Here is a 21492-nt window from a genome sequence, read left to right as displayed (position 1 = left end):
AGCTGTTGGAGGCCCAACAAGGCCTAGGTCGCTGACACGGGACCATATGGCATCCGAGCTCGTTAGTCTATCGACGGTCCACGTTGCGAGAGGCTGGGTCTTGTCAAACATGTATTCACCGCCTTTACGTTTTGGCTCTCGTCAACCGCGCACACATATTTAGTCCGACAGGAGCGGCGCTAGAAGGCCACATTGTCTCTGGGCCAACTCGTCAGCCGAACGACCTTCCCTTGCGCCCCTGCCGCCTCCTCCACGTCCGCCTCATCCTCCACAAGGTATGCCCCCCCCCCACCCCCCTTCCGCGTCATACTTGCTTATTTGCCCAAGGTTAAAGGATTGATATTGCCCTGCGGCCGTGGGTTCGTTCTTCTGCCCGATGTCCAATTGGGCTTCGGGTGTTTCTTTAGCATGCCGGAGTAGCTTTGAAGAGTTCATCGTTTTTGTGTTAGTTTCAGAAAGAAAAAGAAAAATCACCACTGGTCACTGGTGGAAAGGGAGGGAGGGTCAGGTTGGGCCCAGGGAAGCGACTTTCTGGTGGACGCCGGCTCGTGTGGACTGTATCCTAGCCATAGAACGATTCCTTGAGATGCTCAAACATCACTTCCCTATCCCCCGTACTAGTTTCCTAGGAGCAGTGTGTAGGTGGCATAGGCGTACAAGCTTGGCACAAGTGTATCCTCGCGTGGATCTGTACGTGCACATGCGCAGGGAAGAAGGAGTTGGTGACTTGCCGATGTACTGCTAGCTTGATGGGGTGGTGTGGGCCACAATGCAGAAACTTTTTGCCTGACGTGACAAAAGGAGACCCTGCTAATGTTTCATCATGCATAGTGCGCATCTCTCGCGTCTAGTGGATCTAAAAAGAAATTAGTCAGGGTCACTAATCAAATCTACTTGATTAGTTTAATGTGCCGGATAAAAAACAGATTGATAAAATCTAAAAACAGTATGGTGGACGGTGCATTTGATCCTTTTTTCAAATGATTTAAAAAAAAACTTTGAAAACTTATACATATTCACGATGGAACCTGTGAAAATTTGTTCAAAAAATATTATGACTTGCAAGCTGTACAAAAAAAATTTGGTCCAACAACAAAAAAATTGACCCACTTTTATTGACATATTTGTTTTTATTTGTTTACGTCCCATATGAAAGTACATTGTTATTAAATTCTGTTGAATGTGTTGTATATGCATTTGTGTATGTACAAAAAAATTTGATTTTTTTTTGCGCTGTGGAAATATTGTTTTTCTCAAAAGTCCACCAGAAGACATTTTTACCTTCTTACAGACTAGGCTCAAAGATGGTTTGTTGCAAAAGAACAAAATTTGGTAATACAAAAAATTATACAACGGGTGGCACAATAATACATTAATCTTTTATTTTCGGGAGAGTAATACATTAACCTAACAAACTGTGCGAGACCAATTCTTGTTCAGAGCCCCAACTGTGCAGAAACTTCTAACGGTCATATAAAAACAGTTTAATCCTAGTTTAGGTAAATGGCCCTGACAAGCAGATGGTACTAACAGACAATATAGTAGTATTATTTTATGGATAAAATCGAAGAACACCTATAAGTCTACCTAATCAAATTATAAGTTGACAGTATAGAGTTTAAGATAATTTGTGACCAGAAAAATATTTGATAATATTGAGAGTTATAAAAATATCTGGACCAGCGTCACAATAATAAATTACTTTAAAGCAGTCTGTACGAGATTAATAGGTGTTTAGTGGACTTAATAGACTGTTAATACCATACTCTCTGTGCATTACATTGACTAACAAATTGGTCCTATTGGCGGATTATTATTCTATGTGCTCTCGCGAGGGGTCAATTGGGCACAAGGTCACGTCACATCGAACTGTTCTGGGTGGCAGAGGGTAAATTGAAATGGTGCCATACTCATCACGTGTGTTCCAGCAGCTAGATTCTTTGTCAATAAAGCTAGCTTTTTTTTAGACAACCTCACGAAACTTTATTCATCCGTCACAATGTTTACAGGGACGAAGGGAATTCCATTGGGCTGGCCTAACCAAACATGACGGCCACGCCCAAGAGTTAAAGCATGTTTCGCTAAGTTGTGAGCTTCGACATTTGAGCTCCTAAACTCATGATCTAACAAACACGAACTAAAAGAAGAAATTTGTTGATTGATCTCCCGAATAAGTGCTCCATACGTGGCTGCACTTCCATTCTTGATCTCTTGGACCACCCCCATGCAGTCTGACGCCATACATATCATATCCAGGTTCAAATCCATCGCCAAAGAGAAGCCCTCTCGAATTGCACATGCCTCCAATGTGGCTGGGTCGCCAAAGTCGAACACCATAGCAGATGCTCCCCGGAAACCTCCTCCCGAATCCCGACAGATTGTAGCAACTGAACCATAGCTACCTCCCCGGCCTATAGCTGCATCTACATTAATCTTAGAGTGGTATGCTCGGGGTGGTAACCATCCAGTGGGGCGTGTAGTGGTAGTCCCCCTTGTCACTTTCTCTGTTGAAAGCACCTGAATATCTTGCAAGTAGGAATTGATAAAGCTGTGGATGGCGTGTGGACTCTTATGGATGTCTTCATGGATAGCTTTCCTTCGCTCCCCCCAAATCGCCCAAAGTGACACGGCCGCCCTGACGAATTCTTCCGTGGGTAGTTCTTCCTGTAACTTGAACAACCACGCCTTTGCACACTCATGCTCGTTCACACTTAGCTGATCAAGAATCACATATGATGATAGCGCCCAAGTACTCCCTGAGACCGGGCAATCCAGCAAGGCATGTCTCCAAGTATCATGAGCTCCGCAGAGATGACATGCCGCCGTGGTTGCCATATTCCGCCTCAGCAATAGCTCACCCGAAGGAATAGAGTGTTTGGCCAAACGCCATAAGAAAACTTTGATCTTTGACGGGACTCTCAACTTCCAAACTGAACTCCATTCTCTGCTTTCCCCCTGAGTTGTTAATACTTCTTCTCTCCCTTCCACCCAAGCCTCCCGATCGGTCTTCGTCCGTACGAGCATCCGATAGGCAGAACTAACTGAGAAATTTCCCCTCGGCTCCTCTCCCCAGGCCTAGAAGTCATCAACCCTTCGCATGCATAGTGGGATATGTAGTATTGCTTCTGCATCTATAGGTGTGAAGACCGATCTTATCAACTCCACCCGCCACGACGCTGTAGTTGTTTCAATAAGCTCTGACACATGCAGCGGTGGCGACGGGACTAAGGAAGTAATCGGCCTTTTATAACCTTGCCTCGGAATCCAGTTGTCGGTCCATATGTTAGTGGACTCGCCATGACCAATTCTCCGTATAATGCCTTGAGACATGATATCCCTTCCGTCGAGGATAGCCCTCCAAATCTGCGAAGGATGCGTTCCCAGCTCCGCATCCAGCAAAGAACAATCTGGATGGTAAATGGATTTTAGTATTCTTGCGCTCAATGACTCTGTGTCATTTTGTATCCTCCATGCCTGCCTAGCAAGAAGAGCTAGATTAAACAGCTCCAAGTCTCGAAAACCAAGCCCTCCCATATATTTTGGTCTGACCATAATATCCCGGGCGACCCAGGCTGGCTTCCGTTTTCCTCTCTTGCTGCCCCACCAAAACTGTCTGATTATTGAAGTAATACTCTCACATAATCCTCTTGGAAGTCTAAAACATGACATGGAGAATACCGGGATTGCTTGGGCAACTGATTTGATTAACACCTCCTTGCCTGCTGCAGACAATAGTTTCTCCATCCATCCTTTAATCTTTTCCCACACCCTATCACACAAATATTTAAAGGTGCCATTCTTCGAGTGTCCGACGTCGGTTGGCATCCCTAGATATCTCTCACTCAAAGACTCATTCTGCATTTGTAATTTATTTTTGATCTCTTCTCTTATACTCGGGGGGCAGCCCTTGCTGAAGAAAATAGATGATTTTGCATTATTGATACGCTGCCCTGATGCCCTGCAATAAGTATCCAACAAGTTTGATACTCTTTCTGCACCCTCCACACTAGCCTTGAATAGCAGCAGGCTGTCGTCTGCGAATAAAAGATGGTTGACGGACGGAGCCGTGGGAGCCACCTTGATACCCTGCAAAGACGATGACGGAGAACTAGATTTTAGGAGGCACGAAAGGCCCTCTGCTGCAATCAAGAAAAGGTAAGGGGAGATAGGATCTCCCTGCCGAATCCCTCTTGATGGGTTGAAATATTGGAGCTTCTCTCCATTAAACATGACTGAGAAAGAGACTGAGGAAACCATAGACATCACAATATCTATCCAAGACCGTGCAAAATCCAATCTCCCCATGATAGCTCTTAAATACGGCCATTCTAGCCTGCCATAGGCTTTCATCATATCCAACTTAAGCGCACAGTGGCTGTTACTCTTCGACCTGTTGCGCTTCATAAAATGTAAACATTCGTAGGCACAAATGATATTATCTGTTATAAGTCTGCCGGGCATGAAATCTGACTGCCCCTGTGATATTATTTCTGGCAACACTAGCTTTAACCTGTTAGCCACCACTTTTGAAGCAATCTTGTACAAGACGTTACATAGACTTATAGGCCGGAATTGCGAAAGAAGAGTTGGGTTCGTCACCTTGAGGATCAACACAAGAATCGTATTATTAATGCACTCCGGGTTCTCTTCCCCTCTTACGATCCCGAGAACAATTTCAGTGACTTCTTCCCCACACACATCCCAGTGTTTCTGGTAAAACTGGGCTAGAAAACCATCTGGACCCGGAGCCTTGGTGGGAGACATCTGAAAAAGTGTTGTCTTAACCCCGTCCCTCATATATGGAGCACATAAGATAGTGTTCATAGCCGATGTTACCTTCCTCGGAACATGTTCAAGCACATCATCTATGCCTTGAACCCCCTCAGAAGCATAAAGATCATTATAAAAATTGTGCACCAAAGTCCTCATCTCATCTGGATCGTTTGTCAACACTCCCAAAGCATTTTCCAGCGCCCTAATCATATTCTTTTTCCTTCGCATACTCGACCTGAGATGAAAAAATTTCGTATTCTTATCACCAGAAGAAAGCCAATCAATCTGTGCCCTTTGTCTCCACATTATTTCCTCTCGATGGTAAAGCTCAATGAGCCTCTCATTTATTTTCAGTTCGACGTGACTAGGGGCTGTCCTCAAGGGGTCACCCCTCAACTCATCCAGTTTATTTTTAAGCTCCCTGATTTCCTTGCGTACACACCCGAACGTAAGCTTGTTCCACCTTGTCAATCCCTTGGAGATCTGAAACAATTTATCTTGAAGTTGTTGTACACTAACGCATGGGCCGCCTGCCGTCCACTCCTCTATTACCACAGTACCAAAATCCTCATGCTTTTCCCACATCGCCTTGTACCGGAAAGACCGGCTTGTCATGCCCTCATTGCTTCTTCCCAGGCTGAGCAATATCGCGCTGTGATCGGAAGTAGTTGCTGAATGATGCTCCAAACTAGCCATAGGAAAGCGAGCAGCCCAGTCTGCATTGGCTAGCGCCCTGTCCAACCTGCACCTGGTGTACGTACCTCCTGCGACTTTTTTCTCAAAAGTCCAAAACGGCCCCTTATACCCAATATCTAGCAACATGCAAACGTTTGTGGCATCTCAAAAAGCTTGGATCTGAGCATTGTTGCGTGTACCAATACCTTCATGTTCAGTTGGACGTAGAACTTCGTTGAAATCGCCAATACACAGCCAAGGGAGTGCGCTCAAAGTACTAATATTTTTCAAAACCGTTCAAGTCTGGTGGCGCAAATGGGTCTGAGCCTCGCCATATATACACGTCATTCTCCGCTTCTCATGTCCGTCTTCTTCCACAGACACATCAATATGATAACACGAATAACCCAAAATCTCTACTTTTGTTTCATTGTTCCAAAAAATACCAAGACCACCACTTCTACCTTGACTATCAACTTCAAAAGAAAAATCGTAACCCAAAGTACCAGCTAGAGCTTCTACCCTTTGACCATCAATCTGTGTCTCCACAATACACAAGAGGATAGGGGCAAACTTCTTCGCAAATTCGCGAAGCTCTTGGACTGTCGCGGCGTTGCCCACACCGCGACAGTTCCAACAAAAAGTACTCATTTGGCCTGGCGGCGCTCCTCGAAGGAGCCCGCCAAATTCTTCACAACAGCACCTTGGCTAGTAGTATTCTCGTCATCCTTCTTTGTTCTCTTTGGGTTCCTCTGTGGCGGTGGACTGGTGATGACGGGACCTGATGGAACGATCGCAAGGGCCAATTTTTCTGCCGCAGCCTGAACATGGTCCCTTGCAGTAGCTGGGTAAGCACTCACTTCCGTTCTTTCAGCTCTCTTCCTGCTGGGATCATCAGTATGCATGTCATCATCTGTTGCTTGTGCCTCATCCCCATATTCTTCCATGGTATTCTGATTTCCAGCGCCCCAATTCTCACCGGAATTTCTTCCATCCGAGCGTCCTCCTGTTCGCTCTCCATCATAGCGGCCTCCAGACCGGCCTCCACGACGACCACCGCGGCGCCCACGTCCCTCACCAGGACCCCTCCTACTGCGCATAAACCACTCAGCCCTGAGCTCCTTGAAAACTAGAGCCGATGGTGGGTGAACCCCATTACCATGCTCTTTGAAAAGATGGCCCAGCATCCCACACACGGCGCACCAATCGGGTAACCTTTCATACTTCACTTTATATATCTGTCTCTTCCCTTCTCTGATCATCGACACCGCGTTCTTGAGTGGTTTGTGAACGTTGATACGCACCCACACACGGTGAAAATATCCGGTGAAATCATGGGATTGGGTCTCAGCAAACAAGACTTCACCAACCTTGGCAGCTAGGGGCTGGATGAGATGAGCATACAAGTCTAGCACGTCATGGATCTGAATCCGAATATCAATTGTCTCCAGTTTGATTGTAGAGGGTTTTGTTATTCCATCATATGGTGCAAGGAGCACCGCGTCACCTCTAAAATTCCAGGGGCCCTCTTGCATGACACGCTCCCAATCCCCCAAGCAAGTAAACTGGACGGAGTACAGATTCTCCTCCAATGGTTTGAAGTTTGCTTCCTGTGCCACATCCCAGGCGGACCTCATGTTTCTATAGAACCATGTCTGACTGTAGGTTTTCTTGGTGTTTACCTTGATCAGCGCAACCCATCTTGGCGACTCCGGCGGCGCCTCCTTCTCATCAAAAACTACATCGTCCAGATCCTCCTCACGCAGTCCCAATTCCATCATCATCTTCCCCACATCGCTGAGTCCGGAGGAGCCCACGGCTCCCTCAGCAGCCATCTAGATCACTAACCCGAGAGATGACTATCGGGTTTTTGGTGGGAGACCCTAGATTCCGCCGCGACACGATCCAGGCCAGGGGCGAGAGCGATTAGATCGCACCTTGAACGCACCAGGAGGAGAGATCGAGCGGAGATCGGCGGCAGGGGAGCGAACAACTCGACGGCGGCGACCGATCGCCCCGGGAGAAACTAGGCGGAACCCTAACAAGAGGGAACAAAACTCTGGATAGCCCCTCGGCACGTCAATAAAGCTAGCTACCTATAGCTGCCGGGATACAGGCTTTGACGAGGCTCTTGGGGGGACAGAACTCGTAAATACCGGGAGGGATCTGATCAGTTAGGATAACGGACGGGCAGGATATGGTCCGCAGAGTGCTCGTCCACCGTAAGGCATTTTCGCCTGGCCAGTCCATATTTTGGTATATCTTCCGAAAACAATAGTATATATCAATCCTGACCCTGACCCTCCCTCCCCCACGACCCCCGCCGCCTCCCGATCCGATCGTTCCCGCCCATCGCCGCCGCCTCCCAATCAGTACGTGGCGATGGAGCTGCTAACGCTTGAGTTTGTAATCAACTGAAAACAGTCCAATTTATAATTCTGGCTATGCAGGTTGCGACGATGGGGCTGCTAACGCGTGAGTGTGTGAATGAACTGAGGACAGCCCACGACCGCGTTGCTGGAGGGTTGGATAATCTTGAACGGACTCTGCAAACAGTACGTCTTACATATATACTGTACATCTCACAGATAGAGGTCCGACTTTTGCACCCTATGCTTAGTTTGTTTCTTGTTTCAGATTAACAAGCTCGTGGAACAATCTCGAATGGTTTCAGAGTTGATCACCGCGGCCGAAAACACAGTTAGGGAACACACCAGTCAGAAAGAGCAGCTTCAGCAGAAGATGCAAGACGAAGCCGTCCTGAATGAGCAGCTGCAGAAGAAGATAGAGGAGGGAGCTGCCTTGAAGGAGCAGCTGCAGACTCAGATGCAAGAGAATGCGTCTTTGAAGGAGCAGATACAGAAGAAGGACCAAGAAAATGCCATCTTGAAGGATCAAGTAAAATCTTTGAAGGAGCAGATGCAGAAGAAGGACCAAGGAAATGCCATCTTGAAGGAAAGTAAAAAAACAACCTTTTTTAAGAGATGCCATCAAGAAAATGCAAGAAAATGCCATCTTGAATGAGTTGAGGTGTTTAACCAGTAAAAATGATGGCCCAATAATTTAATTTGAGCCCGTAAAATAATTTTGAAGTATACTTTCAAATTCGATTTCATGGTTTCAAAGATGACGGTGGGCTCTTGAACATGGCTTTCAAAAAACTGCCCTCGCTAAGTATATAGGCAATTTAGAAAAAAGCAGTAATTTCAATTTTTATTTCATACGATCGGTGCATCAAAGCATCATTCTCATCCTTATTTTCAAATGACATCCACGGCTGTATGCTTCTGCATGTTTTGTACTGAATCAAACGTGAAGGCTTGATTCTAAGCATACAAACGGTTCGATCTATATTTTCAAGATAAATCTCACCCAGACAGAGATGTTCATTCTTTAGTGCTGCCAAGTGAACAGGGGAGAGGTCTAGCGAGAGGATCAGACGACGATCTGAAAAAAAAACTCCTGGCATTGTTAAACTAGATGACGCCCTGCGCGTTGCTGCGGGATTTTGTCGCGGACTTTGAAGTAACATTAGTGTATCAAAGAATAAAATAATTTGAATCAATAAGTGGGTAGCGTTCACAAATAGGTAATTATTAAAAAAGTTGGTGTATAAATATTCACTACATGATTAGCAGGTTGTAGTGTGAATCATATTCTTAGCATGAACTATTTGTTGTTGTTTCCAGATTTTCCTTCTTCAGTTACCGCAAGATGGATATATGTTGTCCCACTCTTTTCATACCCGACAATGCATCAAGTGGAAGAGAATAGATGGCCAGCAGACGGGGTTCGCAGAGTGTTGAGGCGCAGACTCACGTTTGTGAGTCGAAAACTTCAGTTCTTTTGTGATCTTCATCTTTTCGATAGCATCTGTGTATCTCTTCGTAGCTTCTCTTATTGAAACGGCAAAAGAACATGCCAGAATATTGTTTGAATATGGTGGCGTCCTGGGGAAGATATGTGTATGTTGTCAATGAAGGTAAAAAGTGAAAGGAATATAATATAAGAAACCAATTTTCAGTAGGCGTACCTCTTGCATTAATTGCCCATTCGTACTGGAGGTTCTGGGGTCATTTTGTTACAAATATTGTTGCTTAGTGGTAATACCAACAAATTGTTTGTCAAAACACAGAACCTCCTGAAATCGATTGGTTATGCTTAGTCACAGTAATGCTAATGTCTTTGTACTTTGTGACTTCATCTCTACATACAATGTGAAATATTCTATAAATTAAATGGTGTATATATGGTTTCAGATATATAATCAAGGTAGCCAGTTGAGATGCCAACATGCTTTTTATTCTTCCTTCTCTTCAGTAATATCTACTGGCTGAACTGAAAGTTCAGTTGTCCAAATCCTCAAATGCCACACTACTGTTTCTAGCATATGTTAGCACTGTTGCGGCCATGTCAAGGACACACTTGCATCATGTCATCTTTAAGTTTCAGGAAATGTATAATTCTCCTTTGGTATTATTAAAGATTAATCTTTTTTAGTTCAATCTCCTAAGAGACTTATGTCCAGAAAAGATATTATGTGGTGCCAGATCTGCAGAGGCTTAAGAAGGCCACCCAGGAGGGGGGAGGGGGGGGGGCACGTCTGAAACTAAGTAAGGGGAAAATACGCATGAAAACAATAGAAGGTATGCTAAGTAAATAATTTAAGAGATGAGAGGTTGCATACCAAGGTGAGTAGCAAGAGATTTGCAAATCAATGAAGCAAATGCGAGCAGCAACAGACTTTTCTGGATCAGCAAAATGAAGAAAGAAAGTTTAAGCATGATAGCAGATCCATATCTGCATAAACCCTGAGTACTTATTTGTTATGGAATAATACCTCTTGTCATAGTATGATACAATACTCACAGATTCATGGATAGAAACCCCAAGTGATGGATTATATGAAACATTAACCTAGCGAAGTAACACTTGAAAGCATAATCTTTTTTTACCCAAAGGGCATAATCGTCGATTGTGTTTGTACAATGGACTGCGAAAAATATCTTCTGATGTTTCCTTGCTTACTTCCTACCATGTATTAGATTTGTTGACTCCATAGATCTTCTCTAAGGAACACATACCAAGACGTGTATAATAGATAAATAAAGCACAATTTTTGTCAGTCAAACAAAATGAAATATATATAATACATATGACTAAAAGTATATGGCCAAAGCCAACAAATCTGCATATGGCTAACTGTTCACTGGCTGGACTGCTGAAGCAATGAACTTTTCTAAAGAGGACAGAGGAGAGCCTGCATAACAATGAAGTAGCAAGAGACCTGTCACATCGAGCACCTTTGGATCCGATGCACAAGCTGTAAGATTCAAAAACATAGTCTCGGTGATAGTAAAAACTAAAAACTGGGGGTGGTTGAGAATATGGAGCATCACCTACCAGAGTGGAGGCCGCCAAGCCGGTTCCGAGAGTAGTGTTAGGATTAAATTAATAGGTTAATTAAAGAGATAATCCTCCCATTGTAATCTGTATGTTGGTTGCATTGCCAACCGTCGCGTCTTTCCCCTTGCACCTCTACGAACAGTCGCATCTCCTTATTGTGTCTGTTCCCCTTGTATATATACCGAGAATCATTCAATGGAATCGAAAGTTCGATCATTTGTTTTGTCGATTTCGAACATGTTATCACGCACTCTGCTCTCGATTGGAGAAATAGGCCACAGCGGAAGAACGGCGGCCGATGCGGCACAAAGGCGCCGCGAGACTGCCGGCCCTCCGGCCTACGCGTGGTGCACGGCGCCCCTCGGCCGCCGACGCGGCGAGCCAGGATACGATGTTCCGCTCCTGCGCCTACACACACATCCGTGGCTCCCGGCGGTCGGCGAAGACGGCGGCGGCCAGCACCCACCCAGGCGCGGGAAGTCTCTCGATCTGGTAAGGAACCAGATGCAAATGAGAAGAAAAGCACTAAATCCAGAGAGAAAGGTGATTCAATTCCAATTTCGTTCATGCACGAAGTAAGCACTAACCTCCAGGGCGTCGTTTGAATGTCGTCCAAGGCAAACTTCAGCGGCGACCCATGGCCCGGACAGCGCTTCCTCGGCCAGCCTCCTAGCGGAGCGGCAGCATCCTTTGGCCCGGCTGCTCCCAGCGCTGCACCTGGAGGCGGTCGCAGCGGCCAACGGCCGGTGCCCGGCATGGCGATGCCCTCAGGCGCGCGGCAGCGCGGTCCACAGCCCGGGCAGAGGCGACACCTTCTGCGCCAGACGCACCCCGGCGGCGCCCTCCATCGGCCTGAATCTCGGCGCACAGCGACGAGCGCGCCACATGGCCATCATCTGAGGCCCTCGGCCTCAGGGCGGCTCCCACGGAGCGACCAACCGCGACGCGGCGCGGAAGACCGAGGCGACGCGGCAGCTCTTGGCTTGCACTCATGCAGGCGGCGCCCGAGGCAACGGCCCTCGGCTGGCCTTCCGGCCACGGAGGCGGCTGCTCCCTCTGGCGTGGCTCCCCGCGGTGGAGACGACGGCGGGCTCATAGTCGTGGCCCTGGCCGTCGAGCCAAAACGGCGACGAGGCGGTTACACGATTTCTCCTGGTGGAAATCGCTCGGGAGGAAAGAGATAGAGCCTAGAGTATAATTGGTTTGCTACCAATATTTGGCATTGTCAATATTTGGCAAGCCAACATTTGGCAAAATCAAAAGTTGCCAATATTTGACAACTTTTTGTGAGATTGGCAATGAAAATTGGCAAGCAACCAATTTCTAGCCAATATTTGGCCATTGCTAATATTTGGCATGCCAACTTTTGGCATCAAACCAATTATGCTCCTTATCTCTTCACTACTTTTGCAATTTAGCCCTTGCGGCTTACCTATTTACGGAATAGCCCAAAACTTGTGTCTGTCATCATTTTGTGGCTAATTCCGGGATGTTTCGGGATATTGCAGCTTGGTCCAACTAGTTGCTATTTATTAGCACTGGTAATGTTGAGGCCATATACCGATCATCATTTAGCCCGTTTTCTGTTGAGTTTAACATTCCAGAAAATATATGGTTATTATATGTGGCATGTTCAATGTATTTGCTTTTTAGCAATTCCTATAACTTGTCCTATTAGTACAACATAGTTTTGCAATTGAGATTAAGTTTTTTCGCACAACATTTGCGATTGACAAAAATTCTTTTTCTCGCAAAACAATCTCATTGTGGTTGAGATCATTTTTCTCTCGCAAATATTAATTCACTCCGCTGAATTATCTTGCAATTTGATATAAGATCTCATTTAATTTGAGATCTACACAATTCAAGTTCTCACTTGAACATCAAGTTTAAAACATCATTACTATTCATTACAATAGTAGTGTATTTCCGTTGAGTACGATATATTCCGGAATGTATGTATCTCCATGTTCGCTACATGTCAAGATTAATACGTCTATTTGCAATTGAGATTTTCAATTTCTTGCAAATACATATGCAAAATTCAAGGTGTCATCCTTAGCAATTTGAGATTCACACTAATGATTTTGAGCCACCTTCTTGAAATCTATTAATTTTGCAACATTAAGATGTATTTATATTACACAATCTGTAATATAAATAAATTACCGGTTTTTCACGGGGAATGATATGTTCTATGTGTTTACCGCATTGACATTCTTCATGAACATGTCACAGCGGTCGAGATTGATTTCTCCCGCACAACAAACTTGTAAAATTTTGACAATAACATCTCCCTCATTATATTAGGAAAACACAAGGTGATGAGTTGGATCTACTGCTCATGTGTAGACTATCTCTAGTACTGTGAGATCTATATGATCTTCAACGTGTTTATGTTCCCACAATTGAGGTTGAGCATTTTCAAGTTATACACTTGAGTCAAAATTTGCATTTTTTTATTAAAAATCATGATGGTTTTTAGTTTACTTCTTGTAAATTAATTATCTCTGGCTTGCCCCTATAAGGAATCGATGGCTAACAATTTGAGGCACTTGCCCTCAATGGCCACAACTTACTTAAGCGGGTCATGGACATCAAGATCAGTCTTGCATCCCATGGGATAGCGTGTGCAATCCAAGCCACGCCACCGGGATGCAGATGACCTCAAGGGTAATGGTTTGAAACTCACTTCAAACCCTCAACCTGACACCATCAAGCTGTCACGAGACCCTATGAGCATGGAGAGCATGATGGTTGAATATGCATCAACCGACATGTTTGGAGACTATACATTTAGTCTCTTAATCTCCTTAGTGATCTATTTATTTATGTCCATTTATGATGTTCTAATAAGAACATGATTATTGTTGCCATCATATATTGTATATCACAATATATTGTATCAATACTTTGATACAAATTCATTTGTATGTATTCTATATATCCGACAGTGATTTTCTTGAGAATCTTCATGTCTATATATAGATTTATACGGGAGTCAATCCGATGAAAAATGATATGTGCCTTGTGGGCATATGCACTACAAACTCTATACTCAGGGAAGTCCGATGTTTCCACTCTCATTGAGAGAAAGGGGACATTTTCAAATCGCTAGATGCGATGAGGTATTTATTGGCTCAACTCGAGTCATATTTACTATCCCTGTGGGTACTCGAGTAACGTCAGGATGCTTCATTGCTTCCCAAGTTTAACTCGTACCCTACTAAGCTATAGAGATATTTGTCAAAATGGTTTCCATAGCGAAACTTATGCTGACAAGAAAGAGAAATACATTCTCTTTACCATATGCAACGGATATGGCAAGCACATTTTCTATGTATCATCCGGATTGTACTACACATACTACAAAACCCGTAGCACATGTTGCGCCCAAGACATTGGAAAACTTGGCATACTCACTTTGGTCATCGAGACATTGGGTTGAAACTGAAACTATCATCAATTCCAATAGTTTATGATGATTATGATGCTAAATTCTAACACCATTTGGATTTTATGTGCACTACAAGTGACACAAGGAAGATAATTTTAAGGCTTGCACACCTTAAAGTCTACGCTGAGCCACTCAGACTCCTTGAATGCATCAAGTTGAGGTAAGTGGCTCTTCCCATCCATTGACTAGACTATTCAGGTATTCCATGGTTCTAAAAGACATGTCTACATGATGGTCTTAAGTGTGTGCTTTATTCACATGAAACCATTGGCTCATTATCCTAACATCGATTTCAAGCAAATCGAATGGATAACATTGCAGAATTCTCCTTGAGTGCCTTCTCTAAGGCCCTTGGATTGAGTTTAGCAATTTGTCCTAATGTCTAGACTCAAAATGGTTTGGTAGAATCCTTTATCCAAAGAAGTTAAGCTCAATGCATTATCTTTACTCTGGAATTTCAAATTACCAACTTTACGTTGGAGTCATGTAGTTTTACATGCTCATGACCAAACTGCATAATATTATTCCCCTCTCTCTTTGATACGTGGAAAACTACCAAGTATTTCCTATCTGCGGTAATTCGGTTACACACCTATCACCACCCCGACATACATCATTGGCCCCTCAACATATAGTTGGGATCTATGTGAGGAATAATTGTATTACCGTCAATACCTCAAGCCCCTCACGTGGGGAGTTATTCAAGGCCAGTATGTTGATTCAATGAGGAATATTTCCAGGCATTAGGGGGAGAATTCAAGTACCATAAAGAATGCTAGGAAATTAGTGGAATGTTCAACACATTTCTGCCTCCTATCCACGTACTCAAAGAGCTGAACCATGCGTTCAGAAGATTTGCAACATATTGCAAATAACCTGCCAGATTCATTTACTGACTATAAAGGTGTCATACAATCCTACAATCCTGTAAATGTACGCCTGAAAGAGTGGAGGTACCAACAAAATCCACTCCACTCCTCGTTCAAAGCAACAGGGGGAGATGTATGGGAGAAGTACATCAGGATTCAGCTTCTCGCAAGCAAGGATATCAAGGCCAGTGAATCAGTAAATGCAAGTAAAATTCACGTTGACAGACACCTGATGGGTAGTATACACCCAGTGGATGGGAAACCTCCACCAACCCAGTTCATAGTGCACAAAATGACCGGGGCATCGGAATACCCGACTCATTCGCATTGGGAAATCGCGAGCAGTCACTATGGGTAACGATATTGCCATCAACTATATATTTATATATAGATGCTGGAGAAACATATAACCGGAAGTCTACAATTGTCGACATACATTTCTCAACTAGATTGAAAAAAAAACTTTCAAGTGATTCGGATCCAAAGACCATGGCCATGGCAAAGTGTGAACAACACTCGGACCGAACTCAAGCAAAGGGTATAATCTAGGTAGAAATGATCTTGCTCAATAATGGGAAGGTATTCATAAGCAATACCTACAACAGTTTTCTTCTGGAAACAGAATTGAGAACAACGAGGTGGTGAAACAAAGAGCAAGTATTGTAGCACAAGGGTTTACGCAGATACCTAACTATTCTCCAGAGGTGGAATCTCATTCCGGTAACTTCAATAATTGGCAGTACAAAATCATATATCTCTGCAGTTGATAGATGTAGTGATTACATATCCATGTGGATCACTAGATTCAGACATATATGATTGATTCCCGATGGAATCTCACTTTTGAATCGAAATGCAAAATGCAACATACATTGTGTAAAAATCAGTAAGTCACCATACGACTTATTGTTATCGGTACATATGGTACAACCGACGTAGTGAGTTCCTTATACACAAGGATTACTCCTACAATGATGAGTATCCATGTTTGTGTGTCTATAATGACGACACATGTAATCATCTAAATGACGGAGTTGAAAATGAAGTATTTGGGTAAACCAAAATACCGCTCGTTACTACAACTTGAGCACCTTCATTCATACATTATGGTACACCATGTTGTCTATATCCAAAATATAATGGTGAAATTCATTATGGACAAATCTTATCCATCCATAATTCTCATGGTAGTTCATTCTCTAGACGTAGAGAAAGATCTATTTAAACCAAGAGGTGATGGAAATGAGATATTGGGACTCAACGTTCCATAATGCCATTGGATCCACCAAACACAATTGGTTGGTACTCAAGAATGTCTTTCGATATCTCCAAGGCATCAAACATCTTGTCCTGGTTTTCAGTTTCACAGGGATGTGAACACCGATATCATTGGATACATCGATCAGATCCCCACTATGTCAGATCATGGACAAGCTTAGTGTTCCTACTAGGTGTGGTAGCCTCCTCATGAATAGTCTTCAAAACAGACCTCATGGCTACATCCACCAACCATTATCTCAACGATAATGTCTCTTGTGTTGCCCGGATGCAAACAGGTTACGTACGTAATAAGCAATGTTGATATATTGCATATTTTGCGAGTCAAATCATGCGACTGATTTGTTCACGAAGTCTCTATCAACATCTACATTTCAGAAATATGTTCATGGAGTTGGTATGTGACGGCTTCGGAGTATGCAAGAATCAGGGGGAGTATCTTCCTGAATTGTTCCTGTTCAATGCATCATATTATACTCTTTTTCCCTTCATGAGTTTACTTTATAGGTTCTCATAAAGGTTTTTAATGAGGTAATATCAACATGAGATCATATGTCATACTTTCTGTTTTCCCCACCGGGGTTTTTGGGAAAGTATATACGACATATTTATTATCCTTTGAACTCTATGAATTTTCTCGTATTGAGTTAAAAGAGACAATTATATGTTGCATCATTTTCTCCTTATTTTCCCACTGGGTTTGAAGGAGTTTTAGCAACATATCATACTACAATACTTCTCACATTTTCCCCACAGGGTTTTTGGGGAAGAGTTAATTCAAGGATGATTTCAGAGATGATCGGTTGCAAGGACAAGGAAGGATTAGGGGGAGTGTTAGGATTAAATTAATAGGTTAATTAAAGAGATAATCCTCACATTGTAATCTGTATATGTCGGTTGCATTGCCAACCGTCGCGTCTTTCCCGTTGCACCTCTACGAACAGTCGCATCTCCCGATTGTGTCTGTTCCCCTTGTATATATACCGAGAATCATTCAATGGAATCGGAAGTTCGATCATTTGTTTTGTCGATTTCGAACAAGTAGGATGCGAACAGGTGGACGATGATGGCAGTGCAGCTGTGCAGGCATCCTTTTAAAGTCGAAGGCAGCCGCTGCCCAGGGGGGGGGGGATGAGAGGCGATAAATGCTGCGGTTTTTTTGTGCATTTGTGGCTGCCGTTTCAAGGGGGCGAGTGGAAGAAAGAGGGGCGGCAGAGCACAGAAGAGAGAGCGGCGGCGGCGAGCGGAAGAGAAGACAAGGCTGGGCGTCGTAGGACCGTACTGCTATTAGAAAAAGGTCGGTTTACATGGGCCAGAACGAACGACCAGCTAAGCCAGCCACGGCCTGATTTTTAGATGGGCTAGCATCAACGATGGGCAGCTCAGGTTCGCTAGATGGGCACGTATGTCAAAAAAAAACCTAGATGGGCACGTCTATATATCCTACAGTAAAAAAAGTCTAGATTGCACGTATCAACCTGTGGTTGAGATGGTTAAGTGGACAGTGGTATCCCCAACCCACCAGGGTTCAAATCCTGGTGCTCGCATTATTTCTGAAATTATTAATAATTTCAGGATTTCCGGCGATGCGCTTTCAGTGGGAGGAGACGTTTCCGTCGACGACGAGGTGCCTACGGTGACTTCATAAATCTCAAGATGATATGCCGGCTCAGTCTTTCGGAGGTGCTTACAGGGGTAGGATGTGCGTGTGTGCGTTCATAGGGGTGAGTGTAAAAAAAACCGTGAGAGGTGCGGTTGCAACTTGGCTGCCGATTATCCTGTGCACGCGCGCGATGCAAGAGCGTGGGACGTGGCACGAAGGTGATGTGGACAGTGTGCATGATGAGAGAATAGAGAGAAGTGGGAAGCAACTTTTTAAGAATGGTAGATAAGTAACTCACCATACTAAAGAAAACACATTTTTCAGAGAAAGATATGTTTAGTGTGTACGTTCATTCATTTCAGTCTGTATATAGTCCATATTAAAATATGTAAAACATGTTACATTTGTGGACGAAGGAGCATTTGATAATTATAAGCGAAACAATAAAAATACATTACATCAAAAATTACATTGTCCTTCCTTCCACTATACGTCGTCCACCGGAACTTGAGAATAAACTTAACTGACATCGGGAGAAAGAGACACCTGCAAACGCCTCGTTATACTAGGATTTGAAGACCTCAATAATCACTGGCGACAGAGACGAGATGTAGCAACTGTTGAAGAAATATCAGTTAGGGCCCTGCCACAAAACTTAACTGCAAACGCCAATGCAGCGCAGGCTTGCAATACTTCAACATCTGTCTAAAAAGTTGGAGAAACCGGGCCGTGCCACAAAACAACTAGAAAGAATAAGTCGTCGCGCCAAGAGCCAGCCAATTGCTTCTGTTGACGTACACATCAACTGCTCCGGCTGAAAAGAGCCAGTATATTTGACAACATCTACTTGCATATGCCTCTCATACGCATCGATCCTATTCCAACGTGGCATCGCAAACACCACCTCGCCGAAGGAAAATAAGAACATACTAGACCTACGAAAATTGAAAGGGGCGGATTTCCACTCCTCTAATTGCCGATAAACCGTCGAGCGAAAGAGATGAACGGGGATGAGACAGCGATGTTGAGGAGACCTTGATGACAGATAGGGTTGAGCAATGAGTGTTGCAAAAGGGAAAACAACTTTGTAGGCTTTGTTAGAGAAATTTGCAACGACCATATGCACGCCGACACGACAAGGAAAGAAGAAACCACGAGGCGCGCGCGCACACACACAGAGATGGTACCGCTAAAAATCCTCTGTAACTAAATATAAGATGAACTACAAAAACTGGAAATCCAATTTGGCTGTTGGGAGCATATGCTCCTACCTGTCAAAAATGTTTTTTTTTGGAAATGTCACATTTAAAAAGAATGTGACCGTTGTCACACCAAAATGCTACCTGCAAGTTTTTTGGAAGAAAGCTCAAGTATTTTGAACAGTGAATAAAAGAACATAGTCGAACGACAAATGTTACCCTCAAATGTTACACTTATTTTTGTCTTTTTCACCGACAAAGCATCGTCATCCCCTTTCGCATGAAAATTGTCAAGCACACTTGTTACCTAACAAGAACATCTAAAAAATCAGAATTTTAAAATTTTATTTTACTATTTATTTTGAATTTATTGTTCATTAGGGAGCATTTGCACCCCAAAGCCAAAGATTTCTTATATTTAGTTACAAAGGTAGTAGACTATCTCCACCTCCTCCTCCTCCTCCTCCAAGAAAGAAAGTTAGGGTTTGTGCCTTTCTTCGGCGCCGGCGCAGGTCCGCCTCGTCTCCGGTGGCCCTAGGGCCATGGAGGCGCGCTGGATCCTGGCAAGGGCCGACGGGGGGCTCCGTTTTTAGTCGTTTTTTTCAATCTTGTTAGGATTTGTGTCCTACTCAGGAAGGCGAGACGGCGGCGGTTCCCTGAAGATGGAATAAAGGTCTCCCCGCCTAGCCCCCGTTCCGGCGGTGCGTCTAGCATCATTGGTGGACGTGTGGAGGCGTGTCTCCGGCAGATCTATCTTTGGTGGATTTGCTCGGATCTCGTCGTTGTTCGTCTACGTTCGTGTGTCTTAGGTTTGGATCCTTTCGATCTACGTTATTTTTCATCGGCGGCGGTTGCTGTTCTGGGGTGCTGGTCCTATGGGGCCTTAGCACGACGACTTCCCGACTGTCTACTACAACAAGTTGTGCCCGGCTCCAGCGATGGAGGGACGATGACGGCGGCGCGCCTTCGGCTCGCTTCGGTGCTTGTAATCGTCGCTAGGTGGTCTACGAATCTGGATGTAAATTTTATTTCTGGTATTCGTTGTACTGCCATGATTGAATATGAATAGATTGAAAGTTTTTCCGAAAAAAAGGTAGTAGACTATTATATATTTAGTTACAAAAGCAGTCAAAAGCTTTTATATTTCTTTACGGATGGGGTATCATGTATGAGCTCTTTTACGGTACCCTGCAATGAATATGAGCCGTCTATTCTCGAAATCAAAGGGTGGTGGTCGATCTATACTGCTCAACTGGGCGACTATCATCGCCAGCAGTACCGGTGACACCGGACGCTCCGCATGCAGCAATATACTTGTTGTGAGGGTAATTTAGGGAGAGAAAAACTAGCCGGCTCTCGACCAAGCGAACCTGTTCGTTCGCTTCCCTTTTCCTGCTGCCGCATGCATGCGCCCGCAGGCTAGGATTCTGGCGGCCGCCTCGTCGCCTTCATACTCTTGGCCGTGCTTGTGGAACGAAGCTGCTACGCCACCGGCCATGCTCGTCGACCGCGGCACGCGCTCACGGCCTAACTCGTCTTGACGAGGATTCCTCTTCCTCCCTTCCTCTGTGCCGGCGACCATCGTGGCATCTCGTCTTCCTATGCATCCCCTTCCTTGGCCATGCTGGTGGACCAGGCGCTCAGAGGTACGGTCCAGGTCATCCGCTCGCGGAGGGTGGCGGCGGGAGCGCGCTGGGAAAGAGGGACGCGGTGGCGAGTTCGACGATGGTGGAGCGGGCTAGTTGGCTACGTCGAGTTGGCGGATGCGGTGGGTAGAGCAACGGCCGATGCCTCAACCAGGGCAAATAGAACGGCCGATTGCTAATGGGCTAGCGTTATCTTAGAAAACGCGAAAATGACTAGAACTACCCTCACGGAATCAACGGTAGATGATTGTATACTGCTACCTCCCATCTTTAACAGTATAGGGTACCATAAAAAAGCTCTGTATATAGGGCCAGTTCTTCGGGCAACTTAAGAAATAAGCCGTCTCCTCCCCAGCTTTTTTCATAAGCCGCGTCTCTTGTTCATTGAGGCTTCTAAACTAGTTATGGATAACTAATTTAGAAGTCTCAACAAATTTAGAGGACGGCTTATTTTTGAAGCTGAAGAGAGACAACTTATTTTCTAAAGCCGCCCAAAAAAATTGGCCCTTACTACTCTAAAACGTTCTGCATTTGTTTATAGAGGGAGTAGCTAAAAGGGGATAATTTGTAATGTGCACACGGTGTA

At 44.5% G+C, this 21492-nt stretch overlaps 1 pseudogene; it reads right to left on the bottom strand.

The window, feature by feature from the left end:
• Nucleotides 1-11172: 11172 nt before the first annotated feature.
• LOC119277405 lies at nucleotides 11173-11986 on the bottom strand (annotated as a pseudogene).
• Nucleotides 11987-21492: the final 9506 nt, after the last annotated feature.

Source organism: Triticum dicoccoides, chromosome 3B (assembly GCF_002162155.2).
Source record: "Triticum dicoccoides isolate Atlit2015 ecotype Zavitan chromosome 3B, WEW_v2.0, whole genome shotgun sequence".
Taxonomy (NCBI): Eukaryota; Viridiplantae; Streptophyta; class Magnoliopsida; order Poales; family Poaceae; genus Triticum; species Triticum dicoccoides.
The sequence above is the reverse complement of the archived record's forward strand: the minus strand, read 5'-3'. Positions and strand labels throughout refer to the sequence as shown.